This window comes from Ailuropoda melanoleuca, chromosome 5 (assembly GCF_002007445.2).
Source record: "Ailuropoda melanoleuca isolate Jingjing chromosome 5, ASM200744v2, whole genome shotgun sequence".
Classification (NCBI taxonomy): domain Eukaryota; kingdom Metazoa; phylum Chordata; class Mammalia; order Carnivora; family Ursidae; genus Ailuropoda; species Ailuropoda melanoleuca.
In genome coordinates, this window is record NC_048222.1 from 1,437,598 (window position 1) to 1,463,410 (window position 25,813).

The window sequence follows — 25,813 nt, forward strand, 5'->3', positions numbered from 1 at the left end:
CCAGCCACAAGCCTCACCATTGTAGCTGACTTTGGACTTCAATCTCCCAAATTATTTTTCGAATAATAATAATATTATCATCATCATCATTATAAATTACACAATATTTAGTTTTAAATGTGAAATGGATTGACAAAGCCTATTTTAAAAAAACAAACCAACAAAAGCCAAAATGAATGCAGTATTTTCTGCCCTAACCCTCCTTCCACGAACCCAGATTTCCCAGCGGCAACTCTTCTGTTGCTTTTAGCAGCTCGCTCCGTGACCTTGGGCCAGGCACTTAATCTCTCTGTTTGTTTCCTCCTCTGTCAAATTTGGCTTCACCGACATATTTAACAAATAGTCCCTTTGGACAATGACCACTTAAGCCCATGTTTGGCTACTGAAGTCTTGTATCTAGAGAATACATCTTTCTCAGTCCAGTGATAAAATCACTTTTTCTGCTTCTTCATTTTAAAAACTTCAGTAATAACGTATGCTTCCAATCATAGAAAAACAAACAAACAAAAATAACCCAGTACCCTCAAACCCAGAAACCACACTAACAGTACTTTGGCGTATTTCCCCCCAAGGTCCAAGTTTTTATAAAGCAAAATTGCACATAATCAAGGTCATATATTACAGATGGTCTTAATCTGGCTCTTTTCATTTAACACTTTGTCATGCGTTTCTTCCCTAAGCTGTCACAACCTCTTCCAAAATACTGTTCTCAATAGCTTTGCAACATTCTTCCAGCTCAATATAGCTAAGTTATATAGTCATCCCCTCCCATTGTTGAAGTTTTAATCATGTTATTATGATAAATATAAGTATCATATAGGTCTTTGCACATAAATAATTTCCTTTAGTTTGGACTATTTCCCTAGGAGAGTTTTCTCCAAAATAAGTTTGCCACGTGGAAGGAAGTAACCATTTGCGTGAGCTTCCTTGGTAGAATTTAGAAGCGCTGCCTGAACAAGAATCTTGTTCCAAGCGCGCAGGGAAGGAGCTGTATTGGCTCTCTAGGGCTGCCATAACGAATTACCATACAGTCAGTGGCTTAAAACAACAGAAATTTCTCTTCTCACAGCTGCAGAGACCAGAAACCCCAGTTCAAGGCTGGTTGTTTCTAGAGCATCTGAGGGAGGATGTGTCATGGCTTCCTCCCTGGCCTTCCGAGGTTTGCAGCTGCATTGCTCCAGTCCTGGCCTCTTTCTGACTTGGCCTTTCCCCTGTGTGTTTCTGTGTGTCTCCAAATCTCCCTTTCCTTAGAAGGTACTATCATTGGATTTAGGGCCCAACCTAATCCAGAATGACTTCATTTGAACTCTATTGCATTTGCAAAGACTGTTTTGAAACAAAGTCACATTCACAGGTGGGAGGGGCAGGATTGCAGTGTATCTTCTTGGGGGACACACCTGAACCCACCCCAGAAGCAGTCCTCTCTTTGCCTGCCCTAAAGGAAAACAATATGGGAGAGTTAACTACAAGAGACTTCGAGGGCCTCAGACCTGAAAGGATTCTCCCAATTGTATCCGAAGTCGTCTGTGATGGTGCTTTCATCAAGTGCTTCAATTCCCAGGCTCAATTCTGTGGTCCCTAAATTTTCCACTCAAAGAAGACCTGGTTCTATGGTGTGTCACGGAATCAGGTCTACCAGCAGGAGCAATTCTATTAATTTAGCTAGATTTCGCCGGCATTCGTGCCCTCCTGTACCGGAGGGGTAGAGAATATCCCAAGGCTGGAAAACCCGTTACCGGAGCCATTTCTCCCTATTCTCCAGGCTCCCGGGGCTGCGGGCTTCCCTCTCTGGGGAGGCGAGGAGTAGGGACCTCCCCAGCGTCACCTCCTGCTCCTGTTCCCTCCCTGCCCCTCCCAGCCCGCACCCCCGCCCAAGTCGGGCTTCAACCTGTTTTTTTGAATCGCGGAAAGGGCAAAGCAGTTGAAGGCCATCGAAGATACTTAGGTTTTAGTGTTTAACGCTGAGAGCAACGCAAATGACTCCAATTCCTTCCAGCCCGCTTCCAAGCACCATGGGCACCTGCAGGTCTGAGGTCGCTGGGACCCCCACCTGCTCCAAAATCCCTCCCTGCGGCGGGCAGTCTGCGGTGACGGGGGAGTCAAGTTCTGGGCACAGACAGTCCCCTCTCGGCTCCCAACGCTTCTCTGAATTCCACCCGCCCTGATGAATTTGGATTTGCTTATGGGCGACGCATTTCATCCAAGACTGAGAAGCCCTGAGTGGATATAGGAAATTCCTCGTTCGCAAACCTAATATTTACACACCAAACCATCTTTGCCTGTATGGCATTACAGCGTTGTGTTGCATCACGGTGAAAGATGGGCTGGTGCCCATGAGGTGGCACACCTTCAAACTCACTAACAGGAGACACCTGCCAGCAGGTAGTCGTGGCCGAGTGGTTAAGGCGATGGACTTGAAATCCATTGGGGTCTCCCCGCGCAGGTTCGAATCCTGCCGGCTACGGTTTTTAACTGAACCGCACGCCAAACAAAACGGTAACTTCTGCGTTCTAGTCGTCTGCTAGTCTGATTGACTCTGCGTTGCCGGTTACCTTACCTATTTCTCTGGGTCCCGTGATCTGTTCCTCCAATTTCAAAGACCGCTGTGTCTGAAACATTGACCCTCAGTCTCAAATGGATGAGTGCCTCTGTGGGAGGGTGAATGTCACTTAATATACCTGATTTGAGGAAAGCTATTCCTTTTCCTCAATTACGGGTTATAGCCAACTTGGATTCTCAGCATCAAAGTCAAATCCCCATTCTCTCCTGGAGTGGAGGAATTTTTGTTGCTACTATCTAGAATTCAAGATGTATAAAAGCAGTATTTAACACCTATCATTTTTTTGAATCCTTACTATGTCCCAAGCTCTGAATTGGCATTACATGCATTACCTCATTTGATTTTATCACCAATATAACCGTATGACATTGGTGATATTAGTCCCATTTTACAGAACAAGAAACTAAAGATGGGCTTGCCCAACACTTTCCAATAAAATGGTATCCAGACCAAGGACTTTCTTAAGCGTGGTTGTGAGGTTGCTTTTTGCAGATACTACAGGGAACACACTTTTTAAAAAACAGTGGTTCGTGACTGAGTCCTCCTGTAATTTATACACAGGAATGACTTTCATATCAGTTCCTACTTATTAAACACGCATTACAGACCTATTTCCAAGTGATTTATGTGTGTTACCTTGTGTGATCCTTACAACATTCATATGAAGTGAATACTATGATTACCCTTAGTTTATAAATCTGGAAACTGACACCCATAGGAGTAAAATAATGCGCCAAGGCCACCCAGCTAGTAAGGGACAGGGCTGAGCTTGAACTCTGAGTTTGTGTCTATAGCCAGGGAACCAAAAGTTGGGGTGGGTGTGGGGGCAGATCCGGGCTGCTTTCATTGCTATTGCCTATAGCTGGAAATTACTGCCTGACTCTCTTATTCAGATTTCTGCCTCCATAGAGAGGTCTAAGTGGTTGGTCTGGAGTATGAGGTTCTCACCCATCGTGCACTAAGTGTTCTGCTAGCCCAAGTTTGGGGAATATCATTTGAGAGCGACTGCTTCCGAGTGATAACAAATGATTGTTACCATAGCTTCGTATGAATGGTTAGTTCTTAAGAAGAGCACCACCATTCTATGTTCTCAGCCTGAAAACTCCTGAGCCTAAGAGTGAGACAGTTTTGTTAAACCACAGGAAGTGGATTTAAGGCTTTGGCTGCCAAGCCCAGGAATATGTCTAGTTTGAGACTAAAAGCAAAATCCACGTGGAACCCCACACAGAAGCCGTCAGTCAGGGAAGCCTGTTGATTCTGGTAAACAGGGTGTATTCAACTTGCTCAGCAAGGGAGAATCTTAGTCTGAAAGAGTCTCAGGGCCTCAAGGAGGGGACTTTCCGAGCCAGGATTAGTCATAGGATAATTTTAGAGCAGAAATTGCGGAAGGAGATCTGTGGCAACCGTGAGCAGAATATGTCACTAAATAAATGACTGGGGTAGTCGGCGGTCTTGTCTTTGGAGCATGAGTCTGTGTGGAGTTACTAGAGACTGCCGTGAGATCCATAAATAAAGGGGCTACAAAGGGGTTGAGGCCAGGTGGTTCGTCTTGTACATCGTGGGCTGTGCACTTTATCTGTCGTGTGTGGCATGGTATCACGTTTGCAAGTTTTGCTCTCATTTCATTACTTGTCTGTTTTGGTCCAAAGATAGCTAGAAATGAGTGTCAAAGAACACAAATGTAAAGAAGTGGGATTTTACAATAAAAAATGAAAATCGGATCAGTTAGAAGAAAAACTCCCAAATTGAACAGCACAGTCTCCTGCCAGTGTTCAATGTCTCCATCTCTTCCAACTTAGAGACTCCAGCGGAAGGTTCTTTCTCCACGCCTGATCCGTGTCCTCTCTCTTCATACCTTCTCCTGCACATTCAGGGACCAGGAACATTTATCTGGGCTTTTTGGTTGATTTGGAATACAAAGTATAAATTCAGAGACTCAGGACTCTGATTTGCATGCAGAAGAAAGTGGAAAGAAAAGGTCCAGGTGGGAACAGGGCTGGTTTTTTTTTAATATAGAAAAGCAAAACAAAACAAAACACCCCCCCCCCCCCCCCCAGCCACATACACACATAGGACGAGGAGGAGGCGTGGGAGATGGAAGGAGCAGCCATCAGGGTGTCAAATACTGGAGTGTCACCCCTCTGGGGCACTCTTAGTCTGAGCTTCCTCGGTCATAGAAGTCCCCCAGCACCTTCACTCTCATTCTGACAGGCATTTCCCCACCATTTCTACTCTTCAAAATCAGCCACAGATGTCAAGGCGAATCTTCAAGTCCGCCCGGTCCGCGAAGGCACTTGGATTGTTTCTGGTTTGGGCTGTGATAAATGGTGCTGTCTCGAATATTCTCATCTGTGTCTTTCACGTGAACTTCAGGAGGGATTTTTGCTGGGCGATATACTCATGGATGGACTGTGGAATCACAGTAAATGTGTAGGTTCAAGCTTTAGTCCTCTAATGCCAAAATAGTTTTGCAAGTGATTGAGCCCATTTGCATGGCCACACGTAAGAGTCCACTGCTCCACAGCCTTAAGAACACTTGGTATCACCTGCCTTTCTTATTTTAACCTTTCAAATAGGAAAACAGTTGTGACGGCTAGTTTTACGTGCCAGCCTGGTGGGCCGCGGTGCCCAGATACGTGGTCAGTCATTATTCTGTGTTTCTGTGATGTTTCCGTCACGGTGTTTTGGGAGATTACCATTTAACTTGGTGGACTTGGAGTCAAGGAGACTGCCCTCCGTGCGGTTGAGGGGCCTCAACAGAACAAAGGACTGACCCTCCCAGCAAGGGGGAGTCCCCGCCGCGGGTAGTCTTCAGGCTTGAACTACCCTGTCGGCTCTTCCTGACCTCTCCCTCCCGCCCCGCTGCCCACTATGCAGATTTTGGACCTGCCACTGCCACCATAACCTTGAGAGCCAATTCCTCAAAATAAAGCTCTCAATACACCCACATCCCACTGGTTCTCTTTCTCTGGAGAACTCTGAGGAATACAGTCATGAAATAGAATTGTTTTACTTTTCACTTTTTCTGATGACTGATGAAGGTCACCCTTTCATATGTTTATCGGTTATTTTGATTTCCTTTTCCGTGAAGGGCCTGTTGAACTCTTCTGCCCGTTTTTCTATTGGATTGTCTATTTCATATTCATTTTTCTTATTCCCATCCATGTGGACCTGTACCACATGAGAGGCTGGCTAAGCTGCTCCAGGCGTGGCTACAGTGGCATCCGTTTTCCGTGGCCTGCAGGGGCCATTAGTGGACACGAGGCCCTCCTACAAGGGCTGCCCTCCAGAGCAGCCCACAGAGTCATAAGCAAATGTCAGTTCCTGTTAGGACTTCCCCAACAGCCCTTGTGATCAACAGTCTCCCCTGCCTCCCAGGACCATGACCTTGGGTGGTCCTTAGATGAGACCCCTGTGGAGCTCACCCAAACCTCTCTTTTTGTTCGAATTGGCCAATCCAGCCTTAGCCCTGGAGCCCCCCCAAACACTCCATCCACGGACCCAAATGGAGGCAGGTTGCCCCGGTCCCGTTGCTCTGCTCTCTGCCTTGACCTCCCCCTGCGGCCGCACTTCCTCCAAGACCCGTGAGTCGTGAGCTTCTATCGTGATTTCTCTTGCGGTCTGTGTTGACTCACTATCCGTCACCTCGTGCTCTGCCCAAAAAAGGCTAATATAACAGCGTCATGACAGAGTCTGCACATGTCAGTCTGCAGCCTGGACCCAGCCTTCTGTCGGGCAGGTGTCACCGGAGAAGGGCTGCGGAGCGCGCCGTTGGGGTCCGGGTCCCCAGCGGGGAGAGCCCGCAGCTCTCAGAAGAAAGCGCGACGGAGGACAGTATTTGATCCGAAGCAGAGCGGCGCTGACGGGCGGGAATTCTAAAATGGGCAAGTAGACACAAAAAGTTGCGTTTTTGCTCCCCGTCGGGGAATCGAACCCCGGTCTCCCGCGTGACAGGCGGGGATACTCACCACTATACTAACGAGGAGGACCTGGGACGGCTTTCCTAACAACGCCTGATAAAGGAAACCGCAGGCGCGGACGTCTGCGCTCTTGGGCGGGGCGATGCCGACCCCACCCCCGAAGCGCCCGCGCCGCCCGGAGGGCCGCCCTTCCCGCCCGACGGCGCCCGCGGCCCCGCACGGTCTCGCCACCGGATGGCGCGCCGCGAGCGCAGACGACCGAGGCCGCTGCACCGGCGCCTCCGACCGCTCTGCTCCGGGGCCTTTCCGCGCAGGAGACGCCCCCGGAGAGCTCCCCACGGGCCGTCCCCGAGGCCCCCGCACCCGGCTGTGCTCGCCGCTCCTCCAGGTAGTAAAAGTGACGCCCCCTGGCGGTGCAGTCCTGGCCGCCCGGCCCCACCGCGCGCGTCTCGCGTCTCGTCCAGCCCAAAAAGAGGCCTGCGTAGTCGGCAGGATTCACCTGCGCGGGGAGACCCCAATGGATTTCTAGTCCATCGCCTTAACCACTCGGCCACGACTACACGACGCTCAGAGCTTTTTCCAGTTGTAGTTGACGACGGACACAGACCCGGATAACCTGCCCGCTGTACCAGGAAGCGGATTTGTGAATGGAACACAGACCTTCAGGTAAAATGGGATTTATTTTTTTTTAACTTAAAAAGTCCAACCTCTCGTGCCGCCTGGGCAACCGGGAGCACTGGGATGAGAGTCCTTGCCGCGCGAGCATCAGCGCTTCGAGCAGACATGTCACCCAGCAAAGCCTGAGCCCGGCGGCCTGGGGATGCGCGGTGGTGCGAGCCCGGGCTCTGGCGAGCGCTTTCTCCCGGCTGAGCGGGCCCTCACTTCCACCCCGCGCGTCCAGGGCCCTTGAGCACCTCGTCCTCCGCCAGAGCTGGCCGCCCACGACCACACTTGGGAGGGAGTGGGAGGTGGTGTTTGACCACGGGAGCGGCTAAGCAGCTAGCGAGGCGCGGGTTACAGGGCCCACGGCAGCTTCGTCTGCGCCGGGAGGGAATCGTGTTCCTCATTAAGGCATCAGGATGATGCTGTTCGCATCTCGGGGCACCACGGAGCCGTCGAACACTGAGAGCGCTATCGTTTTACCTGGAAAACGTGCGCGAACCCAAATACACAAAACCACAAATACAAATAGTCCCATTTATATAAAATGAAACTCCAAATTAAACAAGTACATTTTTAAAAAAATCTGATGGGATACTCGCGAATCTAACAACGCAAGGAAGTGGAATGGAAGTGAGCGATAAAAATGTCTGTTTAAAGTACTTTTGTATTCTTTAAATTTTTCATAATAGTCATTGCTTTCTGCATTATTTATATAATGGGAAAATATAAAAATGGAAAAACAGGTTTAAATCAATATGCCACTACATACTCTTACATTAGAAAACTGGATGTGTCAACAAAAACTGAACGCTAACTTCCCTGGGGCGTTGGAATCATAGCTACTCCTTGTTTTCTTCTTTCAGCTTTTCTCTCTCTTTCAAATCTGGAGGCAAAGTATAGTATTTCCTTGCATTTGGATTTAAAGTGTCCACACTTCCTTCAAAATTATAGGATGATTCGACATCACTTGTCATCTGTTTGAAGAAACAAGGTGTGGTGTGGCATGGAAATTGATCGCGTAAAAAAATTGATCTGATATCTACCACCTCTATCCTTCACAGAAGTATAGACAGAAAGTTACAGAAAGTGACTTCTGATCAGTAACTTCGTTAAACCCTCGGAACAGTTCCATGAAGTCCCACCACCCTCATTTACACACAGAAGCACGTGCAGAGAAGAGAAGTCCGGGCTACTGAACGTCGGGATGAAGGCATCTTAGTTCGGACTGAAATCTGTGTTACTTTGGTGCAGGTGTCCTTCTGTCCTGCTGTCCTTCTAAATGAAGCCAGGGCTCTTCATTTAGAGCTAAACACACACTTTTACCCGAGGAAGGGGAGGCTGAAGGAGGGTCCAGGGGAAGGTGGGCCGGGGCACGCCCAGCCGCGGCCTCCAGAGCAGGAAAGTCAGCGCAGGACTCAGAGGGAACTACAAAATGGCGGCCACTTGACTCCTCCCTCCAAATCCCCAACAAGACTGGCTCTTGGGGACCATCCAATCAGAAACATCTAGAAAAGGGAGTTCTGGGGAATGTAGTTCTACCTGGCCAAGTTGATATAAATATGAAGATAATGTTTTGGTATTTACATATGTAATAATCAATAGTACACTGTCTTAATTACTGCAGATTTATAAGTAATTACATATATCTTGATACATATATTGTACCAGTCTTCCAACTTTGCTGTCTTCTCCAATAGCTTCTTGTTTTTTAAGTTGCTCTACAATTCCAAATGTGTTTTTAAAACAGTTAGTTAATTTCCATAAAATACATATTTGGGGGTTGATTGGGATTTTATTGAATCTATTGATCAATTTGGAAATAGTCGTCATTTTGATAAAATCGAGTCTTTCAGAAAATAAACATAGTATTTCCCTCCATTTCATTTCCACCAGCAATATTTTGTATTTTTAATGCAGGTTCCTGCACATCTTTTGTTAGATTTATTCCTAGATGTTTAAGTTTTGGCTGCAAATGAAATATTTGAATTTTAATTTCCACTTGTTATACATATATGCATTTTGTATATGGTCTATAATGAAAAGAAGAAACAGAAACAATAAGTTTAATCTTAGCTGAAAGTGGGCATCCACATATTACTTCAAATGTGAACCAGAGGGACTGAAGAAATAATTTAGCGGGTACCCCTGCCGCACAGCAACACTCATTTACGCTTTCCCCACTAACATTTAAATAACGTCATTGTAATAATTAATGTTTCATTTAAAATGTTATTAAAACTTCAGGTCTATTTTTGTCCTAGAAGGGTGTTTCTTGATTATGAACTTGGATGATGAATTCATAGATGGGGCACCTGGGTGGCTCAGTGGTGAAGTGTCTGCCTTCCGCTCCGATCACGATCTCAGGATTGTGGGATCGAGTCCCATGGTGGGCTCCCTGCTCAGCTGTGAGCCTGCTTCTCTCTCTGCCCCTCTCCCTGCTCATGCTCTCTCCCTCTTAAATAAATAAATAAAATCTTGGGGGGAGGGGAAGAAAGCTGATGTAACACTCTGCCATTCAACGCACTTCTCATTTTTTCCTGATACAAAATCATGGGACGGCAGAATGATTTGATTATATTCACCCTTCAATCATGCGTGATACTGCAGTGTGATACTTGCATCTTGTGTCTTTATCCTAAATATCAGTCATTAAAAACAATGTGTATCAATTTCCTTGCTTACTATAGAATTCTGCATACTATTCTTTCATATTTAATAATTTCCTCATCACCTGTTACATCTTATGTTCAAATTGTGCTTGGGTTTTTATTTCAATGAGCATTATTTTTTTTAAATTAATTGATCTATTGGCTTTTCTTCGTTCAACTTTTTATTTTGACATAATTTCTAATTTATGGAGAAGTTGAAAGAATAGGACAAAGAATTTTCATAAATCCTTCATCTATATTCACCAAATGTTAACAACTTATGACATGTGCTTTATTTTTTCAATAGAGACAGATTTACACATATATAATTTTTTCCCTTAGGTACTGAGAGTGAGTTTCAGACAAGATGTCCCTTTACCCCTAAGTATTTCAGTGTTTTCTAAAAACAGGAACCTTCTCTTTCCTATCCACAGAACAATTAGGAAATCAGGATTAAAACTCTTAATTTACAGACCTTGTTAATGTTTGGTCAATTGCATGGATCCTTTATTTTAAGAAAAGGAGATTGCATCTACTTGTCGTGTCTCCTTAGTCCTTGAATCTGGAAAGCTCCCCACTCTTTGTCTTTCATTTCCTTGATATTTATTTATTTATAAAGATTTTACCTGTTTGACCAAGAGAGAGCACAAGCGGGGAGGGGGGGGGAGCAGCAGAGGGAGTGGGAGAAGCAGACGCCCTGCCAAGCAGGGCGGGGTTGGGGGCTCAATCCCAGGACCCTGGGGTCACGACCTGAGCGGAAGGCAGACGCCCAGCCCAACCGACTGAGCCACCCAGGCGCCCCCATTTCATTGGCATTAAAAAAAACCCAAGTCGGGCAGGTATTTTGTAGAATGCCCCCTACACCTGAGTTTGTCTGATGTTTCCTGAGAGTTAAATTCAGATCACGCGCTTTTAGCAGAAAGCCACACAAATGAGGTTCATCGCTGGGAGGCACGTGATGATGATTGTTCCGATACTGGAGATGCGAACTCTGAGCAACTGATTAACGCGGTGCCTGCCACGGCTCTCCACGGTCAAAGTACGATTCTCCTTTTGTATACCCATCATATGATTTATGCGTTTCGCTTCTAGAAAAAAAAATAAGGTAAAGGAAGAAGTAAGGTAATATGTGAGTGGAAAAGCAAGCACGGTTCGTCGGCGCCACGAGATTGGACGGGAGGCGCACGCACACGCCCGGGAGGGGACGCCCGCGCCCCGGGGACGGCGAGGCCCGGCGGTGTCCCCGGACCGCGTGGTGGCTCTGTGGCTGGAGGTAAGCGCCACACCTCGGGTGCGACTCCTGCAAACCCAGCCCGGCCTGGGGTCTCACGGGGCTGGTTTTCCCAGTGACAGCCGTGTTCTGGCCACAGGGCGCGCGTGGAGAGGAAAATCCGGGGAGGGGGGGTTCAAGGACAGCAGAGAGGCGGCATCGCGAGCCCCGCGTTTCGCTCAAAGAATAACTTGGTCGGTTGGCTTTCTTTAGTTTCGTGTGTTCAGGTAATTGTTTAAAAAACCACCGCAGGACACAGCAAAGTTACAAGTGAGGGACTGTGCCGGGCACTCGGTCACCGGGGTCCCCCTGCAGTCCTGCCGGGGCAACCTTAGGGGGTCGCAGGAAAACACGCCGTAGTCGGCAGGACTCGAACCTGCGCGGGGAGACCCCAACGGATTTCTAGCCCGTCGCCTTAACCGCTCGGCCACCACTACACGCAGGTGGGAGCGCACGCTCGCTCCCGTGGAGCTCCGGGGCCGCGCGCACCAACGCGCCAGAGCTCGCGGCCGCGCGGCGGGGGAAGGCGCTGTGGGAGGAGAGCGGCCCACCCGGGACCCCGGACCCCCGGACCCGGGAGCCCCAGCGCCGCCAGCAGTCCCAGGTGAGTTCAGGTGACCCCTGCCTGCTCCGAGCGCAATTCCCCGGCGGCAGACCTGCGGGCGCCCGGGCCCCAGGGCCGAACCGTCTCCTTCTGCGCCCGCGCTCCTCCCTGGGGACCCCGCGCCAGGCGGGTTCCAGGGGGGCCCCAGGCAGGGGACTGCTTCCGCTGCTTTGTGTCCCGGGTGGGGGGCGCTCAAAGTGATGCAGCCCCCGCAGCATGTGGCTCAGCCGTTAGTTTCTTTGGCCCCACGCAGGGGCTACTTAGCCAAATTTAACCAACGCAACAGGCTTTGGTTTTCCTCTTACGTCTGGACCTTAGTTTCTCTGTCACAGTGTTTCCCCAAGTCTTGAAACTGATATTTGTCTATCCTGCTGGGAAGGTCTGAATCTAATGTTTTGAAGACGGAGGACAAATGTATTCCAGGTGGCGGCGCAGGCGGTGAAAAGATTCACCTGAGGCCGAACAAGGGCGATAGAATACAACGGGGTGGGGGGTACAGGACAGAAGAGGAGAGACTGGCTGCAAGGAGGCCGTGGGTGGGGGCTGTATTCAAAATGGGAAAGTGAGGGGCGCCTGAGTGGCTCAGTCAGTTAAGCTCCCTGGACTCTTGATCTCAGCAGAGGTCATGATCTCAGGGTCGTGAGATGGAGCCCCAAGGGGTTCCGAGCTGAGCATGGAGGCTGCTTGGGATTCTCTCTCTGCCCCTCCCCCCACCCCCTAGTGTGCTCTCGCACTCTCTCTCCAATAAATAAATTTAAAAAATGGGAAAGTGAGGAGGTATGGGGATGTCTGGAATTTTCGCTTGTTGGTAACTGTGCCTGGTTGTAAGTAGACCTTTGCCCGCGGGGGCCTCCGGGTGTTTTGCAGTGGGTCAGCTGATGGGCCTGTCTGCATTCACCCAGGTGGTCACTGTGGGCCCTCGTGCCTTGATCAAGTTTCCATTGCTCGAACCTGTTGTCTACAGGCTTCACATTTGTAGCAAACCTACAGCATTTTAGGTAAGTTCCTTTGGAACTCTAGTTTGAAGGAAGTTGAATACCTAAGAAAGAACAGAAACGTGTCATGCTTTCAAAGACCACAGGAAAAAAAAAAAGATGGGTGCAATTAATATGAACTGAATTTGTTGAATCGATTTTTTTCTTTTTTACTTAGAATAAAAGTAACAGGGATCCCTGATGGTTTCACCGTTTTTATTTTTCTCCCCATTGACATGTGTGGACTGGGGGGAAAAAGAGGGGGCATAGGACAATAGATTGAGACAAAAGTGAATTGGAGTTCAGCTGCAGGAAAGAAAACCATTCTAGCCATTTTAGTCCCAAGCTGGAAACAATCCAAAGTCCATCAACAAGAGAAAGGGTAAATAATCGGTTTTCATACTAAGGGATAGTAGAGCAATGAGAATAAATGAATTTCAACTGCACACAAATTGGAAAAATCTCACCTCATATTAAAGTGATACCAGACATAAAGAGATGTATATGATTCTATTTATATGTAGTTCAAAACAGACAAAGCAAATTTATGATATTAGAAGTCAGAAAGGTGGTTGTTGACGGTAGTTATGACTGAGAAAGTCCGTGAGGGGACCTGCTGGAGATGCTGAGAACGGTGGTTTCTCATTCTGGGGTGCTGGGTACATAGGTGTGTTCACTTTCTGAACGTTTCTTGAGCTGTATAATTACAGTTTATCTGCTTTTCTGCATTGATACTATATTGTATGTCAATAAAAATGTACTTAACAAAACCTCTCAAGCTATTTTAAGCAAAAGGGGATTACAAAATAATACAGAACTTAACAAGATTTTTCAACAGAGGGATGGAGGGAGATGCCAGCTCTAATCCCACCCTGCAGAAATGGTCTTCCAAGAGAGGCTGCTGTCGTCTCGGGGGTCAAGAAAGTAGGAGATTGGGGTGCTGGGTGGTTCAGTCGGTTAAGCATCCTACTCTTGGTTTCTTAGTTTTGGCTAGGGTCCTGATCTCAGGGTCCTGAGATCGACCCCCCCCCTTGCATCAGGTTCCCCATTCAGCGGGGAGTCTGCTTCCCCTCTTCCTCTGCCCCTCCCCCCTGCTCATGCAGTCTCAGTCTCTCTCTCTCTCTCTCTCAAGTCAGTCTTTAAAGCTGCTGCTGGAATTGTTGATTTCAGGCATCTGGAGGCCTCTGCAGTAAGAGTGTTCTTTCTAGGGCAGTGGTTCTCAAATTGTAGCATGAACGTGATTTGTCATGACAGAAAGCAAGTCGGTCAGTGATTTGTGCCCTGGTCTTAATTTATAAAGGTGACTGAGTGATGAGAGGTCACTCAGAGAGGACAGGTCAATACTCACAGTTCCCCTAGAAAGAGTTTCGAGTTCTCTTAGAGACAGTTCTCCTGAAAACTAGAAACTATCCAGGGTCACAGTGGGAAGCACCGGTGTTGGTCAGGAAGCAAAAAAGAGCAGGGGGGTAGCATGAGCCCTAGTCTTTGTCGGGGTTTCCTCAGGAAGGGAAAGGCAGGTCAGGGTAAACAGTTCAGGGTGGGCTAATCTGAATAATCCCAGGGAGCTTGGGGGTGTCAGGGCTCTCCCTAGTTGTCTGGTACCTGGCCCTGGGCTGACGAAGGGCACTGGTTCGTGAGCATTAGATAAAGGAGGTGGTCCAGGCAGTGGGCTCTGGAGAGCAGGAGACAGAAAGCTCCGGTTAACTTGGCCCTGGATTAGTCGGTACCGAAGAGACAAGTACAGAACCGGAGAAAACACAGAACAGTCAGTAACTTAAATTTCTGAACAAGCTGCCGAGCGCTGCTGCGCTGGGGACTGCTCCTTGAGAACCCCGTGTCGGGGAGCACACGCTGCCTCCTCGACACCCCGCACTTTGCATCCCCGTGCGGAGCGGCCAGGGTGCCGGCCGCTGTCAGCCGGGAGCCGGCGCGTGTCCACACCCGCGACCTCGGACGGAAGCACGAAGCGCCCCCGGGACCGACTTGCCAGGGAACCGAGGAAATGTGCTCTCGACCTTCTTGCCCCTGTGGTACGGGCAGGCTCGGAAGGTGGAGCTGGACGGCTACTGCTGATCTCCAGCCTGTCTAGACGCTGAAGCCGCCGTGCTCTGCCTTCCCGGAGAATTCAAAATCAGGCATCGGTATCGCACCGACGGGTGCTGACGGCCGCCTTGGAAGGGCCCTCGCTGTTAGCGGCCAGCTTTTCAGCCACTGTCCCCGGGATTCCACCCGGATTCCCACCATCCGATTTATTTCCTGTAGTCTTTTTTTTCTTATTGATTTTAAGGAGTTCCTTATATATTCTAGACAGATTTTTTTTGCCAAATATGTGTATGACAAACATCTCCTCCCACTCTGTGCCTTTTCATCCTGTTAATGGTGTCTTCGGATGTGTTGAAGTTTAAGGAAGTCCGATTTATCAATTTTTATGGTTATTGCTTTTTCTGCTTATTAAACAGGAAATCTTTGCTAACCCAAAGCTCATGAAGTTAGTCTCCTGTTTTCCTCTATAACATTTATTGTTTTAGCTTACATAGTTATGTCTTTCATACATCTTGAATTAGCTTAAGGGATAGTTTACAGAAGAGATATATGTCCACATTGTTTCCCTTTGTATGTCCAGTTGACTCAGCTCTGCTGTTTGAAAAATCTATCATTTGCCCCGCACTTTATTATCTGTGGTTTTGTATAGGCATATCTACTTTGTTCCATTGATCTTTTTATCTGCCTTTATGCCAGTCACACTCTTAATTTTTTTTATTTAAATTCAATTAATTAACATATAATGTATTATTAGCTTCAGAGATAGAGGTCAGTGATCCATCAGTCTTATATAGTACCCAGTGCTCATTACATCACGTGCCCTCCTTAATGCCCATCACCCAGTTACCCCAACCCCCCATGCCTCCCCTTCAGCCACCCTCAATATGATTAAGAGTTTCTTATGGTTTGTCTCCCTCTATGATTTCATCTTGTTTTATTTTTTCCTCTCTTCTCCTATGCTCCTCTGGTTTGTTTCTTAAATTCCACATATGAATGAGATCATATGATAATTGTCTTTCTCTGATTGACTTATTTCGCTTAGCATAATACCCTCTAGTTCCATCCACATCACTGCAAATGGCAAGATTTCTTTTTTTTTAATTTAAATTCAATTAATTAACATATAATGTATTATTTGTTTCAGGGGTACAGGTCTGTGATTCATCAGACTTGTATAATACCCAGTGCTCATTACAACACATAGCTTTCCCAATGTCCATAACCCAGTTACCCCATCCCCTCACCCCCCTCCCCTCCAGCAACCCTTAGGTTGTTTCCTATGATTAAGAGTCTCTTGTGGTTCATCTCCCTCTCTGGTTTCATCTTGTTTCATTTTTTCTTTCCCCTATGATCCTCTGCCTTGTTTCTTAAATTCCACATATCATGAGATCATATGATAATTGTTTTTCTCTGATTGACTCATTTCGCTTAGCATAATACCCTCTAGTTCCATCCACATTGTTGCAAATGGCAAGATTTCATTTTTTGATGGCTGCATAATATTCCATTGTGTATATATACCACATCTTCTTTATCCATTCAGTTGATGGACGTCTGGGCTCTTTCCATAGTTTGGCCACTGAGGACATTGCTGCTATAAACATTGGGGTGCAGGTGCCCCTTTCGGATCACTACATTTGTATCTTTGGGGTAAACGCCTAGTAGTGCAATTGCTGGCTCATAGGGTAGCTCTATTTTCAATTTTTTGAGGAACCTCCACACTGTTTTCCAGAGTGGCTGTACCAGCTTGCATTCCCACCAACAGTACAGGAGGGACCCCCTTTCTCCACATCCTTGCCAACATCTGTTGTTACCTGACTTGTTAATTTCAGCCATTCTGACAGGTGTGAGGTGATATCTCATTGTGGTTTTGATTTGTGTTTCCCTGATGCCGAGTGATGTTGAGCAGTTTTTCATGTATCTGTTGGCCATTTGTATGTCGTCTTTGGAGAAATGTCTGTTCATGCCTTCTGCCCATAGTAACACACTTTCTTAATCAGTATAGCTTTAGAATAAATCTTGTTATGTGGTAGTGAAAGTCCTCAGATTTGTTCTTCTGCAAGATTTCCTTGACTATACTAGGTCCTTTCCACTCACAATTACACTTTAGAGATAGTTTGTCAATTCTACGAAAAGTCCTGTTTGAATATTTTATTTCAATTACATTGAATCTGTGTCTTTCAATTTATGAATATGGTATATCCTTTCATTTATTTAGATAAATTTTAAGATTCTCTGCACAGTGATTTGGAACTAATGTAGCACTCTTATACATTTTAATTACATTTATTATTGGATTTATTATTAGGTTATTCATAGTTTTCTTGCTATTGTAAATGATATTTAAAAAATTGTTTTTGCCAGTATATATGAATACAACATACATTTGAATATTGGGTTTTGTATCCAGCAAATTTGCTATTTTTACTTATTAGTTCTAATAATTTGTAGATTTAGGGGTTTTTCCAAGCACTTAATCATCATCTGCAAATGAGGACAGTCTTATTTCCTCATTTCTAATCTTAATATCTTTTAATGCTTTGTCATGTCTTATTTCATGGTCTAAGATCCCCAGTACAATTTCGAAGAGCAGTGATAATAGTGGTCATGCTTATCTTTGTCCCAGTATCTGGGAGAAAGTGTTAAATATTTACGTTAATCAAGGGTGGTGGTGCCTGGCTAGCTCAGTTGGTGGAGCGTGCAACTCTTGATCTCTGGGTTGTGAGTTCAAGCCCTACATTGAGTGTAGAGGTTACTTTTAAATAAATTAATTAATTTAAAAAATATTTACTATTATCAGGATGTTAGATGTAGGATATTGTATATATTCATCATGCGATTAAGAAATCTCCTTTCTGGGGTGCCTGGGTGGCACAGCGGTTAAGCGTCTGCCTTCAACTCAGGGCGTGATCCCGGAGTTATGGGATCGAGCCCCACATCAGGCTCCTCTGCTATGAGCCTGCTTCTTCCTCTCCCACTCCCCCTGCTTGTGTTCCCTCTCTCGCTGGCTGTCTCTATCTCTGTTGAATAAATAAATAAAATCTTAAAAAAAAAAATCTCCTTTTTATTCCTAGACTGGTGAAAGTTTTCAACGAGTGGTGTTGAATTTTGTTGAATGCTATGATCATTTGATTTTTTTCTCTTACTCTTTGTAATACATTTAAGGTGATTGATTTTTATATTAGACAAATTTCATATTACTAAGATAAACATCATATCTTTACTTTTGACTGTTGTATATTATTGGATTACTGGTAAATCATTACTGGATCTGATTGCTATTATTTTATTTAGGAGTTTTGCATCTAGAATGTTTAACACATAGATTGACCTATAATTTCCTCTCTAGTAACATCCTTGTCAAATTTTAGTATGAAGATTATTCTGGCCTCATTAAAAGAGTTAGGAAATGTTTTTACTTTTTCTGTTTCCTGAAAGATTTTATGTATGGTATTAGCTCTTCCTTAATGTTTTAAGATTTGAACAGTGAAGCCATTTTTGCATAGTGTTTGCTTTGCCAAAAGGTGTTATAAGCTGAATTGTGTTCCCTCCCAAATTCAGATGCTGAAGACCTAACCCCCAGTGCCCCACAACACGACTATAATTGGAGATAGGGCCTTTATTTATTTATTTATTTATTTATTAAAGATTTTATTTATTTATTCGACAGAGAGAGAGACAGCCAGCGAAAGAGGGAACACAAGCAGGGGGAGTGGGAGAGGAAGAAGCAGGCTCATAGCAGAGGAGCCTGATGTGGGGCTCGATCCCTTAACGGCGGGATCACGCACTGAGCCAAAGGCAGACGGTTAACCACTGTGCCACCCAGATGCCCCGAGATAGGACCTTTAAAAAGGTAACTGAGTTAAAATGAGGCTGGTAGCATGGGCACTAATTCATTCTGACTGGTATTGTTATAGGAAGAAGAAATTTGGACACAAAGAGACACCAGAGATAAGCGACAGAAAAAAGACCATATAAGGACAGAGTGGCCCTCACATAGGAGAAAGTGGCTCTCTGCAAGCCAAGGGGAGAGGCCTCAGGATCAACCAAACCTGCACCTTGACCTTCGACTTCTCACGTCAAGAACTGTGAGAAAATACATTTCTGTTGTTCTGATTCTTGTTATTTTGTAATGGCAACCACAGCAAACTAATACAGAGAGTAATTATGATTTTAATTTCTTTAATAGAGTTCAGACTATTTGAACTTTTAATTTCTTTTTGTGCCCGCTTTGGTAAGTCATGCTTGTGAAGGAACCTATAATTTGTCCTCTATCGTCAGATTTATTTCCCAGAAACCATTCTATCCTTTCGCTCTGATCTTGGTATCGGTAAGATCTTTAATGTTGTCCCCTTTTTTATAATTGTTTCCCCCTTAAACGAAGTTAGTCCTAATTTGGGGTAACAATATTACTATGTAAAAAGTAAAGCTCTGTTCTATTAATTTCCTCTGTTTTTTCTTTCTTTTTCAGCGATTGTAGCCATTATTATTTTTTCCTTCTAACTTTTAAAGGTTTAATTTACTGGGTTTTTAAAGCTAGGCTCTTGAGATAAAAGCTTAAATCATTACCTTTCACTTTTTCTGCTCTTTTAATATATTTGGAGCTAAAGTGATATATCCTATTTTCATTATTGTTCAGTTAAAAATATTTTATAGTTTTTTAAACTTCTTTGATCCATAAGATTATTTTGTATTCTGTCACTTCATTTTATAACATTTGAGGATTTTCCATTTGTGGTTGTTTTGGAAATCGATGTTCACGTAATTATACTGTGCTGAACATATTTTACGTGATCTCAGTCTTTTGAAATTTGTTGAGACTCGCATTATGCTCAGCATGTGGGGATTTTGTTAAATGTTTCCTGTGTTCCTCAAAAACTAAGGCATTCTGCAGTTAGGTATAGTATTAATCCAGTTGCTTAAAACTTTTTTGCTAAATTTTACTTAATTTCCCTGCTAAATTTTTGTCTGTGCCATTCGTTATTGCTACAGAAGCATCGAAGCATTCAGCTGTGATTTTGGATTTTGTGTTTCTCCATTCAGCTCTGTCAGTCTTTTGTTTTCTATACTTTGAAGCTGTTATTATGTGTGTACAAACATAGGATTGTAACATCTTCTTACTAAATTGACCCTGGAGATTATGAAATAGCTTTATTATTTTTAGTATTGCTTCTGTCTTAAAGGCTATAAGTTCAAATTATTATCATTGAAGTGGTTCTGGTCTTTTTTGGTTATTGTATGTCTTACATTCTTCTTAAAAATTCGTATGCTTAAATTGTATGCCTTATAAAAAGCATATAGTTTGGGGTAAATTTTTTCCCATTTTAAAATATTTAGTCTACTTATGTTAAAGATAAGTATTTAGTTGAGTTTGCCTCCTATTCTTTTATTTTTGCCAGTTTGTTCCTTGTTCTCCCATTCCTGCTCCCTTGCCTGTTTTTGGATTAATAAGTATTTCAGTTATCCTACTTCTTCTGGATTAGTTTTCAATTATACATTGAGAATTTCAGTGTAGAGATCGTGCTCATCTTTTATTAGATTTACTTCTAGGAAGTTTACATTTTCGAGGGTACTGAAATTGGAACTTTAAATTTTTAATTTTCACTTCATGTTGGAACATATAAATACACTTGTATTTTATATATTGACCATGAAACTAGCTAACACGTTAATTCACCTATTAAGTATAAGTTCCAGATTTTTTGTTTTTCTTTGGCCTTAAGAATACCCTTTATTATGTCTCGTAATGGATATCTTCTAATGAAGAATTCTCCTGGCTTTTGTTTAAGTTACACCACCTTTATTTTGCCTTAATTTTTCTCATTTTCTAAATTTAGGTATAATTTATATACCGTAAAGAGCACAAATCTGAACTATGCAGTTTGACCAGTTTTCACTTACACCTGTGTGACAGTCACCGTGACTGGCAGTTTAAGAGGCTCTCATTAGTCTTATCCCGGTCTGTGCGTGCCCTCCCTCCAAGGACAAGCACTCCGTCATCATACATTAATTTTGCTGTTTCTGTCCTTCTTATTCGTGTGTACTCTTCTGTGTCTTTTTTTGAGTGCCACTGCGTCTATGAGACCCAGCCGTGTTCTTGTGTCACTAGTTGTCTTCATGCAGACTGTATGCTCGTCTCTGTTTCCATTCTGCCGCTGACAGACTGAGGTGGTTCCAGAGTTTGACTATTACAAATGAAGTTGTTTGAGTATGCACGTACGTCTGTGTATGCTGCTTATAAGTAGTGTGATACCTGGGTTACAAGGACATTATGTTTAGCTTTTGTAGGTATGGTGAAACATTTTTTCTAAGTGGTTATACAAATTTATACTTCTAACAATGTGAAAAATGCACTTACCACCAATTTGTATTGTCAGAGCTTTAAATATTAGCCGCTCGGGTGGGTGTGCAGTGCTATGTAATTTTGGTTTTGATTTGCATTCCTCTCATGACTAATGATGTTGAGTATCTTTTCATATGCTTATGGACCATTTTGCATCTTTTTTTATAAAGTGCCAAGTCCTTTGCCCATTTTCAAATTGGGTTGTCTGTTCTCATTGATTTGTAGAGGCTCTTCGATATATATATGGATGTTATATACGGGTGTTGTATATGGGTGTTGTATACGGGTGTTGTATACGGGTGTCCGTCACTTGACGGGTGTGTATATACTACACACGTATATTATCAGTACCTCCTCCCAGTCCGTGGCTTGTTCTTTCACTTTTTAAATGGGGTCTCTTGCAACCAATACATCCTTCATTTAAAGTGTCTAGCTCATCAACTTATCTTATGATTTGGATTCTTTATGTTCTGTTTGAGAAATCTGTGTCTAGCCCAAGCCTATGAAGATATTCTACTGTTTTTCTCCTAGAAACTGGGTTGTTTTTTTCTTTCACATGACAGTTTAGGTTTACCATGAAATCGTTTTGTTTAGAATGTGTTTATAATTTATGATGTGAAGTAGGAAGTCAAGGTTAATTTTATTCTATCACAATGTTGTATCATCATTTATTAAAAAGACCACTCTTGCTTGACTAAATTTATCTAAGACCTATTTTGTAAATTGGTAGCACAAGTCTTCTAGTTACTGAAGTCTTCTTCAATATGGACTTGACTTTTCAAGTTTCTTTGCATTTTCAAATACAGTATTTCAAAATTAGTTTCTACAAGAATACTTTCTGAGATTTTGATTGAGATTTTATTGACTCTCTTGATCAATTTAAGAAGAATTGACTTCCTAACACTATTGAGTCATCCCACATATGAACCTCGAATATCACTTCTTTAGGTCTTCTTTAATTTATCCCAACAATGTTTTGTCATTTTTAATGTAGTTGCACACTTTTTTCAGACTTATTCCTAGGTAATGTTTGTAATGCTATTGAAAATGGAATTTAGAAAATTTTATTTTCACTTGCTTGTTGCTAGAATATATTTATACATTTGATATTTTATATATTGACCACGAAGGCAATAACCTTCTAAATAGTAGCTAATAGTAAGTAACTAGATTCGTTTAACTATTAATTCCAATAGTTTTTAGATTCTTCTCAGTTTTGCACATTCATAATCAAGTTATCTTCTAATAATGAAGGCTTTATTTCCCAATATTAATATAAATTATTCTTGTTTTATTGTGCTAGATTTTACTTCTAGCACCATGTTGAGTAGAAGAAATGATACAGACATCTTTGTCATGTTCCCAAACTTGGGTTCGTCGTAGGTATTTTATTTTATAGTTAGACTAAAGAAATTCCCCTCTATTCAGCATTTTTTGTTTTTATCATGAATTGATATTGAATTTTATCAAATGGTTTTTCATGTCTACTAAGATGATCATTTGGTTCTTATAGTCTATTGATGCGATAAATTACATTTTTAAAATGTTAAATCAATCTTGAATTTCTAAGGATGCCTAGGTGGCTCAGTCAGTTAAGCGTCTGCCTTCAGCTCAGGTCATGATCCCAGGGTCCTGGGATCGAGTCCCACATCCTGGCTCCTTGCTCAGCGGGAAATCTGCTTCTCCTGCTCCCTCTGCCTGCTGCTCCCCCTGCTTGTGCTCTCTGTCTCTCTGTCAAATAAATAAATAAATAAATAAATAAAATCTTAAAAAAAAATCTTGAATTTCTAGAATAAATCCCATTTGGTCATGATATTTTAGCTTTTTATGAAAATATGCTTGATTTGATTTGCTAATATTTTAGTTAACAGTTTTGAGTTTGTTTATAAGAGATAGTGGCATGTAATGTTCTCATAATCTCTTTTCAGGTTTTGTTAGTCTCATAAAATGAGTTGAAAGTTCTTTTTCTATTCTCTGAAAGGGTTCCTGTAAGATTGATTTTATCTCTCTTTGCATAGAAGAAATCACAAGTGAATCTATTTAGGCCTAGAGGTTTTTATGAATGACTTTTTAAATTGTAGATTCAATTTCTTTAATGGAATTGGACAATTCAGATATCCTAGCGATGAGGTTGTGGAATATCGGTGAGGTTTGGTGGGTGGAGTCCAGAGCCTACGACCAAGAAAGAATTCTTGAGGCGTCTTTGGTGCAAAATTGTTGGCTTATTAAAGCACGGGGACAGGACTTGTGGGCAGAAAGAGCTGCTGCACCGGGGTTGTGAGAGGTGGCTGTTATATACCACGGGGTTGGGGGAGGTGAGGAAACAGGGAGGTTGAGAAAGTACAGGATACCGGAGGCCTTGCCATTGTCAAGTTAAGATTGTTTTTCCCTCTAGTAAGGCATTCACATGAAGATGGTTGGGAACTTCCTGGAGGCTGCAGATTATAAGGACATTTAATTGTATTTACATGTCCTTCTGGAAGCTAGGTTGATAGAAATGCTTCATTATTGTAAACTGCTAAGACATTTGTAAACTGAGGGAAACTCAGGTCTTGCTGGATTGTGGTGTCTATAGGTTAACTATTTCTTTGTCCTTTAGGGCAGCCTGGAGTGCCTGAGGAATGTCACGTACATCCGGTGGGGGGGGGGTTGCAGGGTGTCAGTTTCTGCTTTGTCCTCAGCTTGCCTTCTGTTCTGTTATCATAGCCATTGACTTCTTTGCTCTATTCCAAAATGCTGCAAAATAGAACATGTCCTCAAGGGGAAGCCCTTGTGAACCTCATATCATGTTTCCCTTCTCTCAAGGATTGTAGGCCTTCAAGCTCTGCCTGCATGGATTGCTTATCAATGCCTTCCTGGTTCTTATCCTTGACAAATCGTATTTCCTCCATAAAAAAGGAATATGTTGCCTATGAAGAAAAGAAGTAAGAGAGACAAAGGAAATTCAGTGTTAGGTGAAAAGAAGGGGGCACCCTCCTGTGCAGTAGTTACTGAAGAATAAACTGGCGGCTGACAGTCGTGCAGTGTATATATATTTATATACACCCTTTTTTTTGCAACTGTAGGAGACTTGAGTTTGAAAGCACATTAAATATCTCAGTATTTTCTTAAAGGCATTGTTTTACATAACAAAAGAACAATTAAGGCATTCAGAAATTACCACTGATAAAATTATTTAACCTATGTGCTTTACTCAGATTTCACCATTTGTTCCAATAATGCCCTGCACAGCAAAAGAAAATCCCAGATGTGTTGCATTGTCATTTTAAATGTGAAATACTTAGTCTTTCCTTGTGTTTCATAATAGTGCTATTTTTGAGGAGTACAATTCAGTTATTTTGTAGAAAGGCCCTTCATTTGGGTTTGTCTGAGGTTTCCTCTGATCAGATTCAGATTACACATTTTTGAGCCCTCCTGAGCGTGTCACATCTGGATGTAATTCTGATTGGTCACCCCCGTCAACCACGTGGTCAGAGGCGGCTCGCTGGCGCCGCTCCTGCAGGGAAGCCATCGTCCTCCTTGGATTCCTTCCGCTCCTCGCCTATCCCGGACCTGAGCGCTAGTGGGTGCCACCCACGGCCGCCTTGGGTCCTAGTGCCCTGGGGCGGCAGGTGGACGCCCGCGGCCGAGCAGGGCCCCCTCCCGGCCGCAGAGCACGCAGCCCGGCCACACGTCTGAGGCGTGAGGATGGAGGGGACTAATAAAAGGAACGTGGCCGTTGGTCCCAGGCACCTGGGCACGTGTCTACACTCGCCATGCGGGAGGGAGTGGCTAACCTGACCGACTCCACTAAAGCTTCAGGCAGGTCTCCCAAGGAAAAGAGGGCCGAGGACCGCTCGCAGGCGCGGGAGTCCCGCTCTTTGAGGGGTTAGAGCAGCAGAGCCCCAGCCCCGTGCTTCCTGCGCGGCGTCCCGAGCCCGGACTCGGACTCCAGACCGGCCTTTCTCTTCGAGGAGACTTCCAGCCGCAGAAAAACACGCCGTAGTCGGCAGGATTCGAACCTGCGCGGGGAGACCCCAATGGATTTCTAGTCCATCGCCTTAACCACTCGGCCACGACTACCCGGTGTTGGGGTGGCTACTTAAGTCCTTACTAGACACTGCACCCGCTGGAGGAGCAGAAAGGGGGTCGGGAGCGAAGCAGACCGTCGTCTGCGGATCGCCGAGGAGCGCTCCGGCGGCGGCCGGCTGTCAGCACGTAGGTCCCCTCCCGCAGCGGGGGACCCAGACCCCTGGAAGGGGGTCCTCCCGGCGGCGGCTGTGCACACTCCTGAGGCCCCCGCACCCCGTCACCCGATCCGGACCACCCCCTTCCCAGTTCTGGGCCCGACCCACGCTGCTGGGTTTCCCAGGAGGGGCTCGGCGCCGCTGCCCGGTGTCCCCGTGTCCCGGGCGGAGAGCTGGGCTGCGGGAGCGCCCAGGGCCGCGGCGGGGCTTGCACGGCGGAGCCGCCGAGGAGCCAAGCTTGTGGGCATTGCGCGTGCTCCGCCCCTGGAGCCTGGCGACCTTCCAAGAGGAAGACCCCAGTCTGAATTGTGGCCCAAGCAGGCGCTCCTTTTCCCAGAAATTTGCGAACGCTAGCCAGTTTCCTTACCCCCCACCCCCCACCCTCCGCCTTGGGTTTCAGTCTCCGAGTCAAGGCCGTGCGTGGCGGTGTTTCCCGGAGCCCGTCCAGTGCGTAGTTTTTGTCTACTTCTCGGATTGGTGCGCTAATTTAAGAAAAGAGGAAAACGACCACCCACGGAGAGATCTGTACAGAGAGGAGAAGAGCTGAGCAAGGGTGTCATGG

General features: G+C 44.7%; 4 non-coding genes across 4 annotated transcripts; 1 reads left to right on the forward strand and 3 right to left on the reverse strand.

Annotated features, from left to right (window-relative positions):
• Positions 1 to 2,382: 2,382 nt before the first annotated feature.
• TRNAS-UGA lies at positions 2,383 to 2,464 on the forward strand. The gene has a single exon. It is a non-coding gene; the product is annotated as a tRNA-Ser (tRNA).
• Positions 2,465 to 6,473: 4,009 nt separating this feature from the next.
• TRNAD-GUC lies at positions 6,474 to 6,545 on the reverse strand. The gene has a single exon. It is a non-coding gene; the product is annotated as a tRNA-Asp (tRNA).
• Positions 6,546 to 11,416: 4,871 nt separating this feature from the next.
• TRNAS-AGA lies at positions 11,417 to 11,498 on the reverse strand. The gene has a single exon. It is a non-coding gene; the product is annotated as a tRNA-Ser (tRNA).
• Positions 11,499 to 25,005: 13,507 nt separating this feature from the next.
• TRNAS-AGA lies at positions 25,006 to 25,087 on the reverse strand. Its single transcript has one exon. It is a non-coding gene; the product is annotated as a tRNA-Ser (tRNA).
• Positions 25,088 to 25,813: the final 726 nt, after the last annotated feature.